This window comes from Rhinopithecus roxellana, chromosome 7 (genome assembly GCF_007565055.1).
Source record: "Rhinopithecus roxellana isolate Shanxi Qingling chromosome 7, ASM756505v1, whole genome shotgun sequence".
NCBI classification, from domain to species: Eukaryota; Metazoa; Chordata; class Mammalia; order Primates; family Cercopithecidae; genus Rhinopithecus; species Rhinopithecus roxellana.
Window position 1 is genome coordinate 127,303,051 of NC_044555.1, and position 14,038 is coordinate 127,317,088.

The following is a 14,038-nucleotide window of genomic DNA, read 5'->3' on the forward strand; positions in this document are numbered from 1 at the left end:
ATAGATGCTAAGATTCTTACCGGTACATGAGGTTATTGGGGGAGGGGAAGGTGGGGAGCAAAAGGGCAGCTTTTTTTTGGACCAAAGAGTGCAAGCTGCTAGGCCACCTGAATTCCCAAGAGAAAAATGAGTTTGTTCACCAAGTGTTTTCATTCAACACATGCTATGTGCAGTTTCCTTATTTATGATGCCTACACAGTTTATGCAATGGCTTCTCCATTGTTTAGTTGTTATTAAAACATTCCTATAATGTCATTGAGAATCAAGATGTGTCCTTCAAAACTTTTCTAGAGCTACATATAATGCAAACCCAGATGCACTGCAACTGCTCTTTTTAAATATTAGATCACTAGGACAAGGTGGCTCTATTGTTTTACCTCCTCTGTCAAGAAGCTGAGTATAATTTAAAAGTCAGTGTGAGAGATTAAAAGACACATCATTGTTTTCTGTTGAGTTTGTCTTTTTGTTTTTCCCATTGCTCAATTTACATTTAATTAAATTAAAATGTTTACAAAATCAAATGCTATCTTAGTTTTATGTACTTTTGTATTTCTATGCAAATCTTGGAGAAAGAATAATTTATTGGTAGTATGAGTTAAGAATCATGTTAACCTAATCCTCCTAAATTCTTAAAAGTAGCCTAGGAATAGCTACACAATTTCAACATATATAATGAGTGTAAGCAGACCCCTGTGTATGCTAAATCACAATAATGGGGGTCTTTTCCCCATAAATGTACCCCTAAGAGAAACCATAAGCTTCTTTTTACACCCACCGTGATGCAAGGCAGAAAGTCACAAGGATCTTCAGTTCCTAGATTCTCCACTGTCCATCTACATAACTGAGGTGATCCAGCTCAGAATTAACAGCTGATGGAGGCAGTGGCACTTGGTGACTTCCACAGCCAAGCATTCTAGTTTATACTTCTACTTCAGGGTTTCTCTTCCTCCTCCCACACCCTAACATTAAAGATTTCCCCAAGGCCCTGTTCTAAATCCTCTTGCTCTCCTCTCTAATCTCTTTTCCCTGGAGAGACTAAGTTGTCTCAAAGTTCCATCTATTTGTACAATTGCTCGGATCTTAAATCTCTATCTCTACCCCGACCTCTCTTCTGAATTTCAGTCTTTTTTGTTTTTGTTTTTTTAACCAATTGCAGCTGCATTTGGAGACCCTGCTGCCTAACCAGGTATAAATAACTTACTACTGACCTTCCTTCTCATTTGACTATTTTTCATCTTGCTGCATACTCCCGGTTAGGGCCACCACTCTAATTCCTGTGCTTTGGGGTAGTTAGACAACAGTAGTGGGAAAATAAATTAGGCAGCTCAGCAGTATTGCTTAAGGATTACAGAGCCACCTAGATAGCTTGTTTAGACAATTAGCATACATAAGCATGGAGCACAATTTGTAACTCCACTGCAAAAACAAAACAAAACAAAACAAAAAACACAACTATATAATTAAGACTGTCTTTCATATTTGGGAATTCCAAACATTAGATAAGTTAAAGAAAAGAAAGAAAAAAGAATAATTGGAATTTCACCATTTGTTACAACTGAGTTTTAATATCATCTACATTGAATGTAATCAGAGAGAGAGAAGAAGAAAGGGAGGGAGAGAACACACTGTATTTGGCACATTTCCTGCCAATATACAGATAAAGAAATGAACATGCCTTTGTGCTTTTATATCACTATCCTTTACATAAAGTAACTATCTTAAGCTTTTTCTTGGGAAATAATGACAGTTTAGTAGAGCAAAAGCAGTACACAGAAATAGAAAAAAAGAGAATTACACTTTAAAAAATTATATCAAGTTGGGCTATAAAACTAAAGTATGGAATATGAGGCAGCATGAGATTTAAAGAAACTTATTCATCTTAGTTACGAGATTTTACTTGATTTATAAAGCTTCTATTTTGAATGACAGAATCCATAATTTAATTCTATAACAATGCAAATGCATAGCAACACCACCTTACCAGAGACTGCTGCTTATGTTCCAGAAAGCTTATAAAATAAAATAAAAATCTGCATTCTGTATCCAAACAATAGATGAGGAGACCAAGTAATTTAATATCTATATTATCCATGGAATACAACATTTCAAAAGAAAACTATGCCCCTGTTTTTTTCAAAACGACATTAGAACTCAGGATAATATATTTATATGCACAACACTTGGTGATAATAAATCTCGTCTACATAGCGTTCATTCTTCAAGAGGCCCAAAAGTAATTATAGGCCAAAATACTTTAATTGGTGTTTGGGAGAGAACAAACTTGGTTTTTGACATCTGTTAACACTTGTTTTTTAATCCTTGTGTAGAATTAAGGCTTTGGTAAAGCATGTAAGGTTGGGATGGAGTGGTGATTAGGGAGGGACTGTCCCAGTGGAGTATGCAATCATCTATTGTTTTTGTCCTTTGGAAAATCGATGACTCTGTACTAGGAAAGTTCCAATGATTTCTGCAGGCCACCTAAGCACTCTGAGTGGGCCACAAGGTACCCTATCACAATGGGTCTATAACAGTTTGGTGTGATAGCCCAGCAGCCATCTTGGCTCTGAAAATTCACCCTTCATGTTTCCCTAGCCAAGTCAATGGTGTCCCAAGCCCTCCTTCTTCCAATCTAGACCCACAGGTTCAGAGTTGGCACACTAGTGCAAAGTATCAGACCAAGTCTTAAAAGACTCTTTAAATGTACCTACAACAGTCGCCATCCTCTGGCAGAGCAGGCTACATACTAAAATCAGCAGCTAAGGGGAGTCAAGACATGAAAATTAACTCTCTCTCTCCTCCCCCATCCCATGTACACTGAAAATTAAAGAAACATTGAAGAGATTAGAGTGCAAGCTCATTTATGCTTGCCTCAATTTCCCTCCTTTTCCATTTCCTTTTGGACTTAAAAAACATGTCTTTCACTGTGTTACTGAGTTAAGAAAATAGCAAAGTGATTCAACAGGAAAGCGATTCTCTGCTGAAATAAGTGCTACTACACCTATGAATCATATGAATCTTCCAACTCCCCTTTCCCATTGACTGTCTTTGAAAAATGCACTCAAAAGCAGCAAGCGGGGGGAGAAAATAGCCGATGACATTTCTGAAGTATATCTGCATCAAGAAGTTGATGACAGACAAAGGGATACGTTGCAGAACATTTATAAAGCCTCCCAAATTCAATCTATTACCTTTTTCCTACCTTCAGGCTTCTCCCAAATGAATACAAAGCCTTTGACTAAGAGAGAAAAGTCTCATTGTAGAGATTCAAATCCCACCTATGTCTAGGGAGTTATGAGAGTCAGTCTGTCAGACACAAGACTTCCCAGGCACTGGGTGATAGAAAAACCCTGTGAAATGTACTTTATGTTCATGAGAAAAAGCCCTACCATACATCAGAATAAGAAAAGGAACCTGGGAGGCTGCAAATTACCCTTTGTCAGCCACAGTATCTTAAGAGAAACAGCTGTTTGCAGAATGACTTGCTTCTTCAAATACATATGGAGTTAGGGAGAAAAAAAAAAAACCCTAAATATCCTCTCTCAAATACAATTATAACTGGATTATTTTTCAAATACATAATCTCACTGATCTTCTAGACGGCCAACAGTTAAAAGTTAAATGTTAAATCAAGGCACCCAACAGATGATTTGTTCTATGAAGAAAAATGTTACTCCATTTTAATCATCATGTATTAAATGAAAGAATTCTGATGATAGTGCCCCACTGTAACATACTTACATGCATAGACATGGCTTCTCAGAGGAAGTAACAGTGATTTCAGAATTACAAATCATATGTACCAATTTGGCTAGTTCCTGCAAGCATCACAGATTTATTAAAGCTAGGAAAAAACTGAGTCAAGATCAACATACAATGAGTTATTAGCCAGATATCAGCATTCTACTGCCAAATTTCCCACTTTCTTCCTCTTAGAATTCTGTCTTTACAAAAATGGATAATCTGCATGATTTTCTCCTCCAAATAATGTATCATCTATAAATATTGATATAAATGCACAAAGAGCAGCCTTAAAATTCTGCATACAACTTTTAAGTTAAATGTGAGATGCAGGCAAGAAATTTAGAGGGAAAAGTCTTTGATAAACCATTTCTTAAATATAATGAAGGCAAAATTAATGAGGCTGAACGTCGACCCCTATGGAGAGGGCCAGCCAAGTACCCCCTACCACTGCAGCCAGCACTATACCCACCTTCTTCATGCTGTCCCAACTCTGTTTTCTTGACACATCCCATACACACATACACAGGGCAATGACTTTGGTGCAAACCAGATAATAAGTTTGAACAGATGAGAAGCTGGGGGGAGAGCAGAAGAATTTTCTTGCCTATCTGCCTCCAGAGAACTTTTACATTTTGATCTCCCAATGACAAAGGGAGTACTGGGCTCAACAATCACACTTTTGTTCGGAAATAGCCCACTAAGATCATTTGATTCCCAGGATGGAAACAGTTTAGGGCTGAATCGGATTGTAGGGAACATCTTGTGCACCTTTATCTTACAGAGAATGTGAAGGCCAAAGGGGTGAAGTGACTTGTCCTGATTCATAAGCAGCTCAGTAAGCACATAAGCCAAGTTTCCAGACTTTCACTACCCAATATGGATTCTCAGTTCAAATGACTTTTCCTCTGTAAAGATTTTCCTGGAACCATCTCTCCACTCCTGCCTCCATTTATCTCTCCCTTCTTTGTGCTTCCAACTGCACCTTGTACTCAGTTTTATCGTAGCTCTTATCGCTGTGTATGTCGATAAATTGTTTGCATGCTTGTCTCCTCTATTAGACTTTGAGTATGTATAACGGCAGAACTACATCTTCCTCCACTTTCAATCTCCAGGGATGTGTGTGTGTGCCTGATGAATAGTCGCCCCGCCATACACGTTTGTTGAACTTTGTGAGAATAATTTTATAGGGCATAACACTAATCTGCCTTAGAAGCCTAAGTGCTTCTCTTGTTATTTTCTTTCACAAGTTCTTTCTTCTCCCTCCAAGAAGAGAACAATAGTCAACACATGACTGAGGCTGCTCCTGGTCGTCTGTTCAAAATGAACCGTTATTCTATTCAGGTCCAGAAAATAGCTAGTTCCTAACTTTTTTTTTTTTTTCCTATGAATATAGACCCTGAGGAATATGTGACCATTACAGCTGAAACATCCTGATAATTTAGTATAACTTAACCAGAAGTGACACGAATCCATGAGGCCCACAGACACAAACTCTGGTCTGATTCCAAGGGGTCTCTGGCCACAAAGGCCCTCAGGATATAGGGCCCCACCGGACGAATAAAGGAGCCAGCAGCAGATCCATATCTAATCAGCACCTGGGCCTGCCCAGGAGGGCCCTGCATTTCCAGGGTCAGTTTAGAAAAAAACTGCGTTCTCCAACTGCCCCACCCCCATCCTGAATTTCTCTGAACAAGCCGCAAGTCAAATTCCCTGAAGCTACTAAGACAAAGGTGGCTTTAGGAAAATCACAGCAGGTGGGGCCTTCTTGTGGCTCTCTAATGCATATGCCTTCTTACAAGAAAAATGTTTGCGGCTTTACTTCATGACCCACGCTTAGCTTTGTTTACGTTAAACATTTATTTTCAAATGATCATGAGCTTGATCTTTTTCTTAGAAATTTTTTGAACAGCAAATAACACTAAGAATCCCAGAAGCTGTTCACAGTGAAAGCAAGCCTGCCTCACTAATAACCCAAATCTACTTCCTGCCCTATTCCACCCCACTTACACACTTTTTACCTTGGTTCTCATCGAATACCGTCCATCGCTGTAGAAAAATATTAACTGAATGGTCAATAATAAGCTCATCAAAAATGCATCATCTATTTACAAACCAGCCAACCAGAATAAAATTAAAACCCAAACACAACGAAGCACATTGGTACCAAGTTATCAAAAGTCAGAAGGCATTCCTGATGCAAAGTATTCCTAGACGCTGTCTTTAGAGCAGCTGGTAGCTGCCAACATAAACTGTCATCAAGAATGGGAAAAAAGGGAGAGAAAAAGTAATGGTACTGAATTTGTTACTCCAAGAAATAAAACACATAAAATCATATAATTTCAAACATCTCCTTCTACACAGACTTCATTAAGAACATAAGGAGGTGCTTCTCTCTGACCCATTAGTGAAATCTCCTGGTCCTAGGCTTCTTTATCTCCTTTTTCTGGACACCCCATCCACTCACTTGCCACAACGATTTAGAAGTCAGGACAAAGAGGGTACCAGCTGCTTGCCCCCTTTATTCCCCAGTTAGGGCTTCTGCTTAGGATCCTCTCTAGAGATGCTAGGTTTATCAAATAAATATGCAGGACTCCCAGGTAAATTTGAATTTCAGATAAACAGTGAATTTTTTTTTTTTTTTTTTTTTTTTTTTTTTTTTTAGTAGAAGTATGCCCCATACAGTATGTTATCTGGCAGCCCTCTCCCGCTCTGTTCTTCTGCCTTGATGACTTGAGCTCAATAAAGGCAAATCCTTGAAAACCCATTTTACCTCTTTACCTTAAGATTCTTAGCAGCCCTCTCCATGGAATCAGCCCAGGCTCTCCCAGGCCTTCATTTGCCCAGAGTAAAGTAGAAGGCACTCTCAGCCCCAGCTTACCTGATCAGCTGCAAGGAAATTTAAGGAAGTTGACTGTTGGAGACAGCAATTTTTGATCCATAGCTCCTCCCACCAAAAGCTTCACACGGCTCGCTACCCTGGCAGCCACTCCACCTTCCCACCCACCGGTGGCGCAACAGTATATTTAAATACCCTCGATGTCCCCTGGAGCTCCCCCTTTAGGCTAGGATGAAGAGGGGGATGGTGTGTGACCAACACCTGCCTAACCCATAACTCCGATTTTACAAAACAGATTTTTGAGTATATGAAGTGTTACATAAAGATGAGGCTTTTAAGTTTTTTAAGGTTTTTATTTGTGTGTGCAGAGGTGAGGGGTGGTTAATCTTTTTTTTTTTTTTTTTTTTTTTTTTTTTTTCCCTTCAGCCCTGTCTTTGGAATACTCAAATTCGAGTAAAAGTCAATCATTAAAGTGCAGGGAAATAACTGCTTAGCATCGTGTTTCTATATGCACACATAAGCGCTATAAAGGTACAGATTCACAGCATGCAGATGAATAGCCATTATTTGCATAGATATCTTTTTCAGTCAATACTTGATTACTCACATTAAAAGAGAGCGCAAAGTAGAGAGGTATGGCTAATTCTAATGAACCAAATAATATATTCAAGAAAAATGGCAATCCATAATAGCCTCACATTACAATTGTGAACATTTAAGCAATTGCCAGACACAGTCCTGAATTAATTTTTTCATTAAGAATGCAGACTCTTTCATTGGAATGATCAAAGATTAAGAATTAGTAAGGTCAGAAGTAGTAAAATTGTACTGCTCTGGGGAAGTTTATATGTTTATGGACATATCATAGAAAGATCAAATAGTAAAGCTGGAAAGGCTCTTAGAGATCATTTAGTCCAGCATTTGCCAGAGTGTGTACCACAGACAACTAATACCAAGAGAGGAACCTCAAACGCTGGGTTCACTGGTCAATTAGGCATAAGAAATGTCACTTTATATTCTTCTCTTGTAGGCTGACAATACACAAGAGTATGATAAAGGCTTTCACCTGTCCTAAAGTAAAGAAACCTGGTTACCTTTGTTAACCCAGCATTTCCCAACATTGTTTAACTCACAAACCATCCCCCCTTTTTTCAACATATTACCGTTAACATCTCTCTTTAGTACACCCTTAGGAAAATACTGATCTAATCCAACTTCCTCATTCTATAGGTAAAGAAACTAAAGCTTAAACCAAGTTGTATGGTGTTTTACAGGTCAAGTTAGTTTTCCTTCGTATTTTCATTTTGATTTCTCTCTTAAATAGAAAAACAGAGTGAACTCCCCAAAAATGGCTCTTCTGTTGAAATGCCATTTTTGCCCACCCCTGATCTCCCAAGAGCTAACAAGATGGATATTGTCCTATTATTTCAAAGTAACATCCCACAATCATCTTCCCAACACCCCTTTTTCAAAGCTGTAAGTTTCGTCAGATCTTTCCAAATGGTTGCCGTGGCTTTCTTCTTTCATTTGAAGGCTTTAGTCAAGGAACTTCTGAAATAAGAACGTCAAGCCTTCTCTGCCTAACTGGCTTTCCTACATTGTGACTTCTGCCCCTTGAAACCATGCTAATTATTTTAGGCTTTCCATGACTTAAGGGTCTCAAGTGAGTTTTCGCTGTCCTGAAACCTGGGAAGTCAGAAGGTATTGGGCAATCTCCTCACCTCCAAATGGTTTTAGTTTTGCACCAACCTTAAACCTTGGGGTTTCTACTTGGCAAAATTAAATTTCCTGTCTCTAAGTAAAATGAAAAGTTTCAAAGAAGAATTTAATTTGCAAAAATATCTTACAAATTTATGAAGAGTATAAGGTGAGAAAGGCACTGATTATTGTTCAGATTTAAACAATTTATCTTTGCAGGGCTCAATGTGCTGCTCAGAATAAATTAAATAATTATGTCTTTATAGCCAGCCACATGTCTCTCCACTCAAACTTTATTTAAAGGGTAGATATAGCTATTGATTTACCTCTGCATTTTGAAATTAGCAGTACAAAGATGAAAATCAGTTCCTCTTTTGTTAAACATGAATCTTCTTTCAGATAAAGAAATGTAAAACATGGTATCAAAATGATTGTTTGCAGGGTGAATTAGTCTGTGTGAAATTATGTTTCAATCCCCCAATGAGGTCAAATGTCTCCACTTTATAATAAGCATTTTCCTCACACTCCTACCCTACTACCAACCTAACACCAAAAATGGAATTTCCATGCAGAAAAGTTTTTACTTGGTGACATGGACTGCCATTAAAATACTTTTGAGGCATGGACTAAGTTTATATTTTGTTAGGGAAAGTATACATTTCATCACCAAAAGTTCTACTGAAACCTTTGTGCCAAGTTGTTATTAAAATTGTAGGAAAGTAGGCAACGGTTGGTGAGAATGTAAATTAGCACAGCCACTGAAAAAAAAAAAACAAAACAGTATGGAGGTTCTCCAAAAAACCAAAAATAGAACTATGATATGATCCAGCAATCCCACTGCTAGGTATCTGTCCTAAAGAAAGGAAAACAGTATTTCAAAGAGATGCACCCCTGTGTTTAGTACAGCATTATTCACAACGACCCAGATATGGAATCAATTTAAGTTTCCATCAACGGAAGAATGGATAAAGAACATGTGGTACATATACACAATTGAATATTATTGAACCATAAAGAAGAACAAAATCCTGTCATTTGCAACAGCATGATTGGAACTGGAGAACATTATGTTAAGTGAAATACGCCAGGCACAGAAAGATCAATACTGCTCATATGCGAGAGAAAAAAACAAAACAAAAAAACACTGAACCCATAGAGATAGAGAGTGGAATGATCTCGTTGCCAGAGGCTAGAAAGGGTAGTTAGCAAGGGCTTATAAGGAGGGGATGGTTAATGGGTACAAAATACAGTTAGATAGAAGGAATAAGGTCTAGTATTCAGTAGCACAATAGGGTGACTACAGTTAATAACAATTTATTGTATATTTTAAAATAACTAAAAGAGTAGGACTGGAATGTTCCTAACACAAAGAAATGATAAAGGTTTGAGGTGATAGATATCCCAATTACCCTGATTTGATCATTACACATTATATGCCTGTATCAAAATATCACATGTATCCCACAAATATGCACAACTATTATGTTCCCATAATAATTACTAATTAAAAATAAAACACAATTGTATGTGGTTTAGAGTACCAGGCATATGCCCAGGGAAAATTCCAAACTCTAAATGTATCATGTATTTAAGTGGTATTTTTAGCCAAGTGATTCTTTTAAAAAGTATCTGAAAATTAGGCCAACTTACTGTTTATTTTTGTTCTACAGACATGAAAACAAGGTATTGATACAAATGCTTTCTCTTCTAAAAATAAAGATCTATTCTGCCTGGCATGAATATCTATCAAGTATGTTAAGTTTCATCCAAAATGTAACTTTCATTTGGGATGAAATGTTTCAGATATGTGAACACAGTTGACAAAGCTCTAAAGAAACTGCTGAGATTACTTCATTTTTCTTTTTCTTTCTCTCTCTCTCTTTCATATATGTGTGTGTCTTAAAATGTTCCTCTCACAGTCTAATTTAGTAAATACTGCAACCTTAATTAAGCTCACCTTCTGCTTCCAGTGAGCAGTTAATATTTAATGATGATGAAACTGTTCCCAGTATTTAAAGAACTAAACAAGGCCCTCCACAAACAATGTAACTAGAAATGGGGTTAAAGAAAATAGTGATAAAGGGAGGCTTTTTGCTTTAAAATAAATCAATGCCTCAACCATAAATGTCTCATGGTCTTACAGAGAAGAAGTTGAAATATGACCACTGCCAAAGGATGCATATCTCCACACCCAAAACAAGAAAAAAATAAAGCAAAGAACAGAGTTAATTAGTTAGCTTCAAAATCTATGAACTGTACTCCCTTAGTCAATTTAAACAGCTGGAATAAGACTTATTAAAAGAGTAGTATATGTCTAAGGATTTAGTGTTCATTAAAAATGTGCATCCTTTATATTAAGCACAAAAAGATTTCTGGGGTCATTCAGGCCATGGTGATATTCTAGTCAGTGCCTTTTAATTAGCAGAATCCTTATTTTGGTGAGGAAAAATAAATAAAATAAATCTACTCTAGCTCCACTGTGCTTTTCTTCAAAATCAAGATAAAATTAGAAAACTTCAGAAAACATGTCTTTCTGAAAAAAAAAGTCAGTTTATGTCTGTTATATAAGGTAAATCAAATTCCATTCTCAAAGATTTTGACAAAGTGGATAGAACGAAAGAAACTACGTAGTGTAAAACATCAGTGTGCTAATCTTTTACACTTATCTTTCTACTAAAGATAACTAGTCTATTAATTTGGTTTTACATTGTTTCATGTTTTGCATTGACTTGGTATACTAGACTCTTGCATATAAGGTCAAATGACCCTTTTGATGTTAACTAATTCAGATCACTTATGAATAAGCTGCAGATATTTGTATATACAGCTTTAGCTCATGTTACTTGGCATGAGACAATTGTTGATACACATTTAGACACCAGGTTGAGGCCCCTGTAAAATTATATTTTCTATTAATATCATGAAAGTAGTCATAAAACATAAACTAATTTTAAAAACAAAACTAGTCATAAAAAAACAAAACTAATTTGAGAGATTTTTAGAATACTGTAAACTGGTTTCAATTTTTTCACACCATGTCTACCTGAATATTAATGGCTAACTTTATTGTGGATTTACCACATGCCAGGCATTGTTCAAAGTACTTTATATGCATTATCTCATTTAATCTTCACAATTGAGGAAATGGGGGCACTGAGAAGTGAAAAAGCATGCTCAAGCTGACATAACTAATAAGTAGCAGAGCTGGGATTTGAACCTGGGTGCTCTGTGTCCAGAGCTCATACTCAATCAGGATACTTTGCTTCATAATACTGTGATAGTTCTAAATAGAGGAAGGAGCTGGTTCAAATATTTATACTGTCTAGGCCACCACTTACCCTCTAAGATTATAACAAAGACTGCATATCAACTGGCTGTTAGGTATGTCAAGACACTAGTTACTAGCCCAAATTTATGGCAAATTTATTTTGTTCAAAACCCAGGGATCTTGAATGACTTGAGAATGAATAAGACAAGGCAATTGAAGTGCGTGTATGTGGTTTTTTTTTTTTTTTTTTTTTTTTTTTTTTTTTATATATATATATAGGGTCTCACTCTGTTGCCCAGGCTGGAGTGCAGTGGCACCATCACAGCTCATTGTAACCTCAACTTCCCCAGGCTGAGGTAATCCTCCCACCTCAGTGTCCCGAGTAGCTGGGACTACAGGTGCACACCACCACGCCCAGGTAATTTTTGTATTTTTTGTAACGACGGGGTTTACCCATGTTGGTCTAGAACTCCTGGGCTCAAGCAATCCACCTGCCTCAGCCTCCCAAAGTGCTAGGGATTATAGGCGAGGGCCACTGCACCTGGCCCTAGGTAATCAAATGTTAGAAATAGCCTTCCATAATTCCTGAAGCAGAACAATTAGCATAAACATGTTATCTGTTAACACAGCTTTTTAGTAAATGTTTGCACAGTAGCATTTTGCTAGTTGGTTTGGGAGAAGCAATGTCCAATTATCAGGAGTTGGGTCATGAGGGCTTAAGCATAAATGGCCGTGACTTGACAGAAGTAACAGTCTAGCAATATTCCATGGAGACTGAGAACCGATGGAAGTAGGTCTCAATGAAAGAGGTGGTCTGTGAACTTCATGACTATCATCACCACCCTAAGAGAAGAATCTTTTAAAAACACCATAGTGCCGTTCGGAAGCAAGTTTACTCAGATGACAAGTGAGTGCTGTAGGTTTGACACTATCACAAAGCAGAGAAAGTCTCCAAATGATGAGAAAAGATCAACCTTAACACAAAATGGTACAAAGTGTTCTTCTGAAGCATTTCATTCCCCTAAGGACAAAGGCAAATGAGAACGCACATGAACTACACACACCATTTCACAAAAGACTACCCCACCGAAAGCTCAGTTTCAGAGGAGGTTTTAGTTAAATGACTGTAAAGTAGATATATTTTGAGATACTGCAAAGTGCAGGTGATGATCTGTGGGCCTAGGCACTAGGGTTTGACTTTTTCAGTGCTTCAAATGCACAAGTTTTTTTCTTTCTTTTCTTTTCTTTATTGGCAATTTATTTTTGGTTAAGCAAACATTATTCACAAAATAAAACTAAAGGGTTTCAAACACAAATTAATATGTGGCTGCATCATGTAAACATGCCAATAAGATAAACATACCAATTCTATTCTGTGATTTATCACTTAGGTTTCTCCACAGCTTTTTAAAATGAAGGGTTATAGACATTTTGATGATGACAGTAGATAATCTGCCTGTTATATAAAAAGTGAGCTGGGTGTGGTGGCTCACGCCTGTAATCCCAGCACTTTGGGAGGCTGAGGTGGAGGATTGCTTGAGCACAGGAGTTCGAGACCAGCCTGGGCAACATGGTGAAATTCCATCTCTACTAAAAACAAATATACACACACACACACAAATTAGCTGGGTGTGGTGGCACATGCCTGCTGTCCTAGCTACTCGGGAGGCTGAGGTGAGAGGATCACCTGAGCCCAGGAGGTTGAGGCTGCAGTGAGTCATTGTTACCAGGTATCCTTGTTCTTAGAGCTTCCAAGATGGTGGTGGGCCACTTCCAAGATGGTGGCAAGCCTCTTGTTCTCTGACTTGGGGTTCTTGGCCTCATGGATTCCAAGGAATGGAATCTTGGGCCATGTGGTGAGTATTATAGCTCTAATAGAAGCCGTGGATCATGGAAGAGAACCTCGAAACCCAGCGACTAGTTCAGCTTGATTAGGACAAACCTGGGCACTTAGCCATGCAGGAACAATGGCAAGCCTTTAGCCTGACTGGGAGAGGCAATGGGTGCCTCGCTGGACCAGGAGTCCAGCGGACACCCTGCTGGATCTGGAGGGGTGGAAGTCAGCATTGGGTCTGCGGCGGCGGGTCTGCGATGGCAGCAAACAACAGTGGTGGATGACGAGTGAAAGCTCAGCTCAAGCCATAACAAACATGGACCAGAAGAGTGTGCAGTACCAAGATTTATTAGAGTGAAAACAGAGCTCCCATAAAATGGGAGGGGACCCAAAGGGGGTTGCTGTTGCCAGCTCGAATGCCTGGGTTTATATCCCTATCATTGTCCCTCCCCTTGTGCTCTCAGGCGATAGATGATTGGCTATTTCTTTACCTCCTGTTTTTGCCTAATTAGCATTTTAGTGAGCTCTCTTTACTACCTGATTGATTAGGTGTGAACTAAGTTGCAAGCCCCCTGTTTAAAGGTGGATGTGGTCACCTTCCCAGCTAAGCTTAAGGATTCTTAGTTGGCCTAGGAAATCCAGCTAGTCCTGTCTCTCACCA

At 38.2% G+C, this 14,038-nt stretch overlaps 1 protein-coding gene across 6 annotated transcripts in view; it reads right to left on the minus strand.

Annotated features, from left to right (window-relative positions):
• The window catches only part of MBNL3 (muscleblind like splicing regulator 3), a 129,596-nt gene that overhangs the window by 34,080 nt on the left and 81,478 nt on the right, over nt 1-14,038 (minus strand). Inside the window, exon 1 of one of the 6 annotated variants that reach the window (XM_030933920.1) lies at nt 776-796. The exons of the other annotated variants lie outside the window; for them this stretch is intronic. The gene's annotated coding sequence lies outside the window, so the exon portion shown is untranslated. Of the gene's footprint in view, nt 1-775; nt 797-14,038 lie in introns of those variants that run through there. 6 annotated transcript variants of the gene reach the window in all.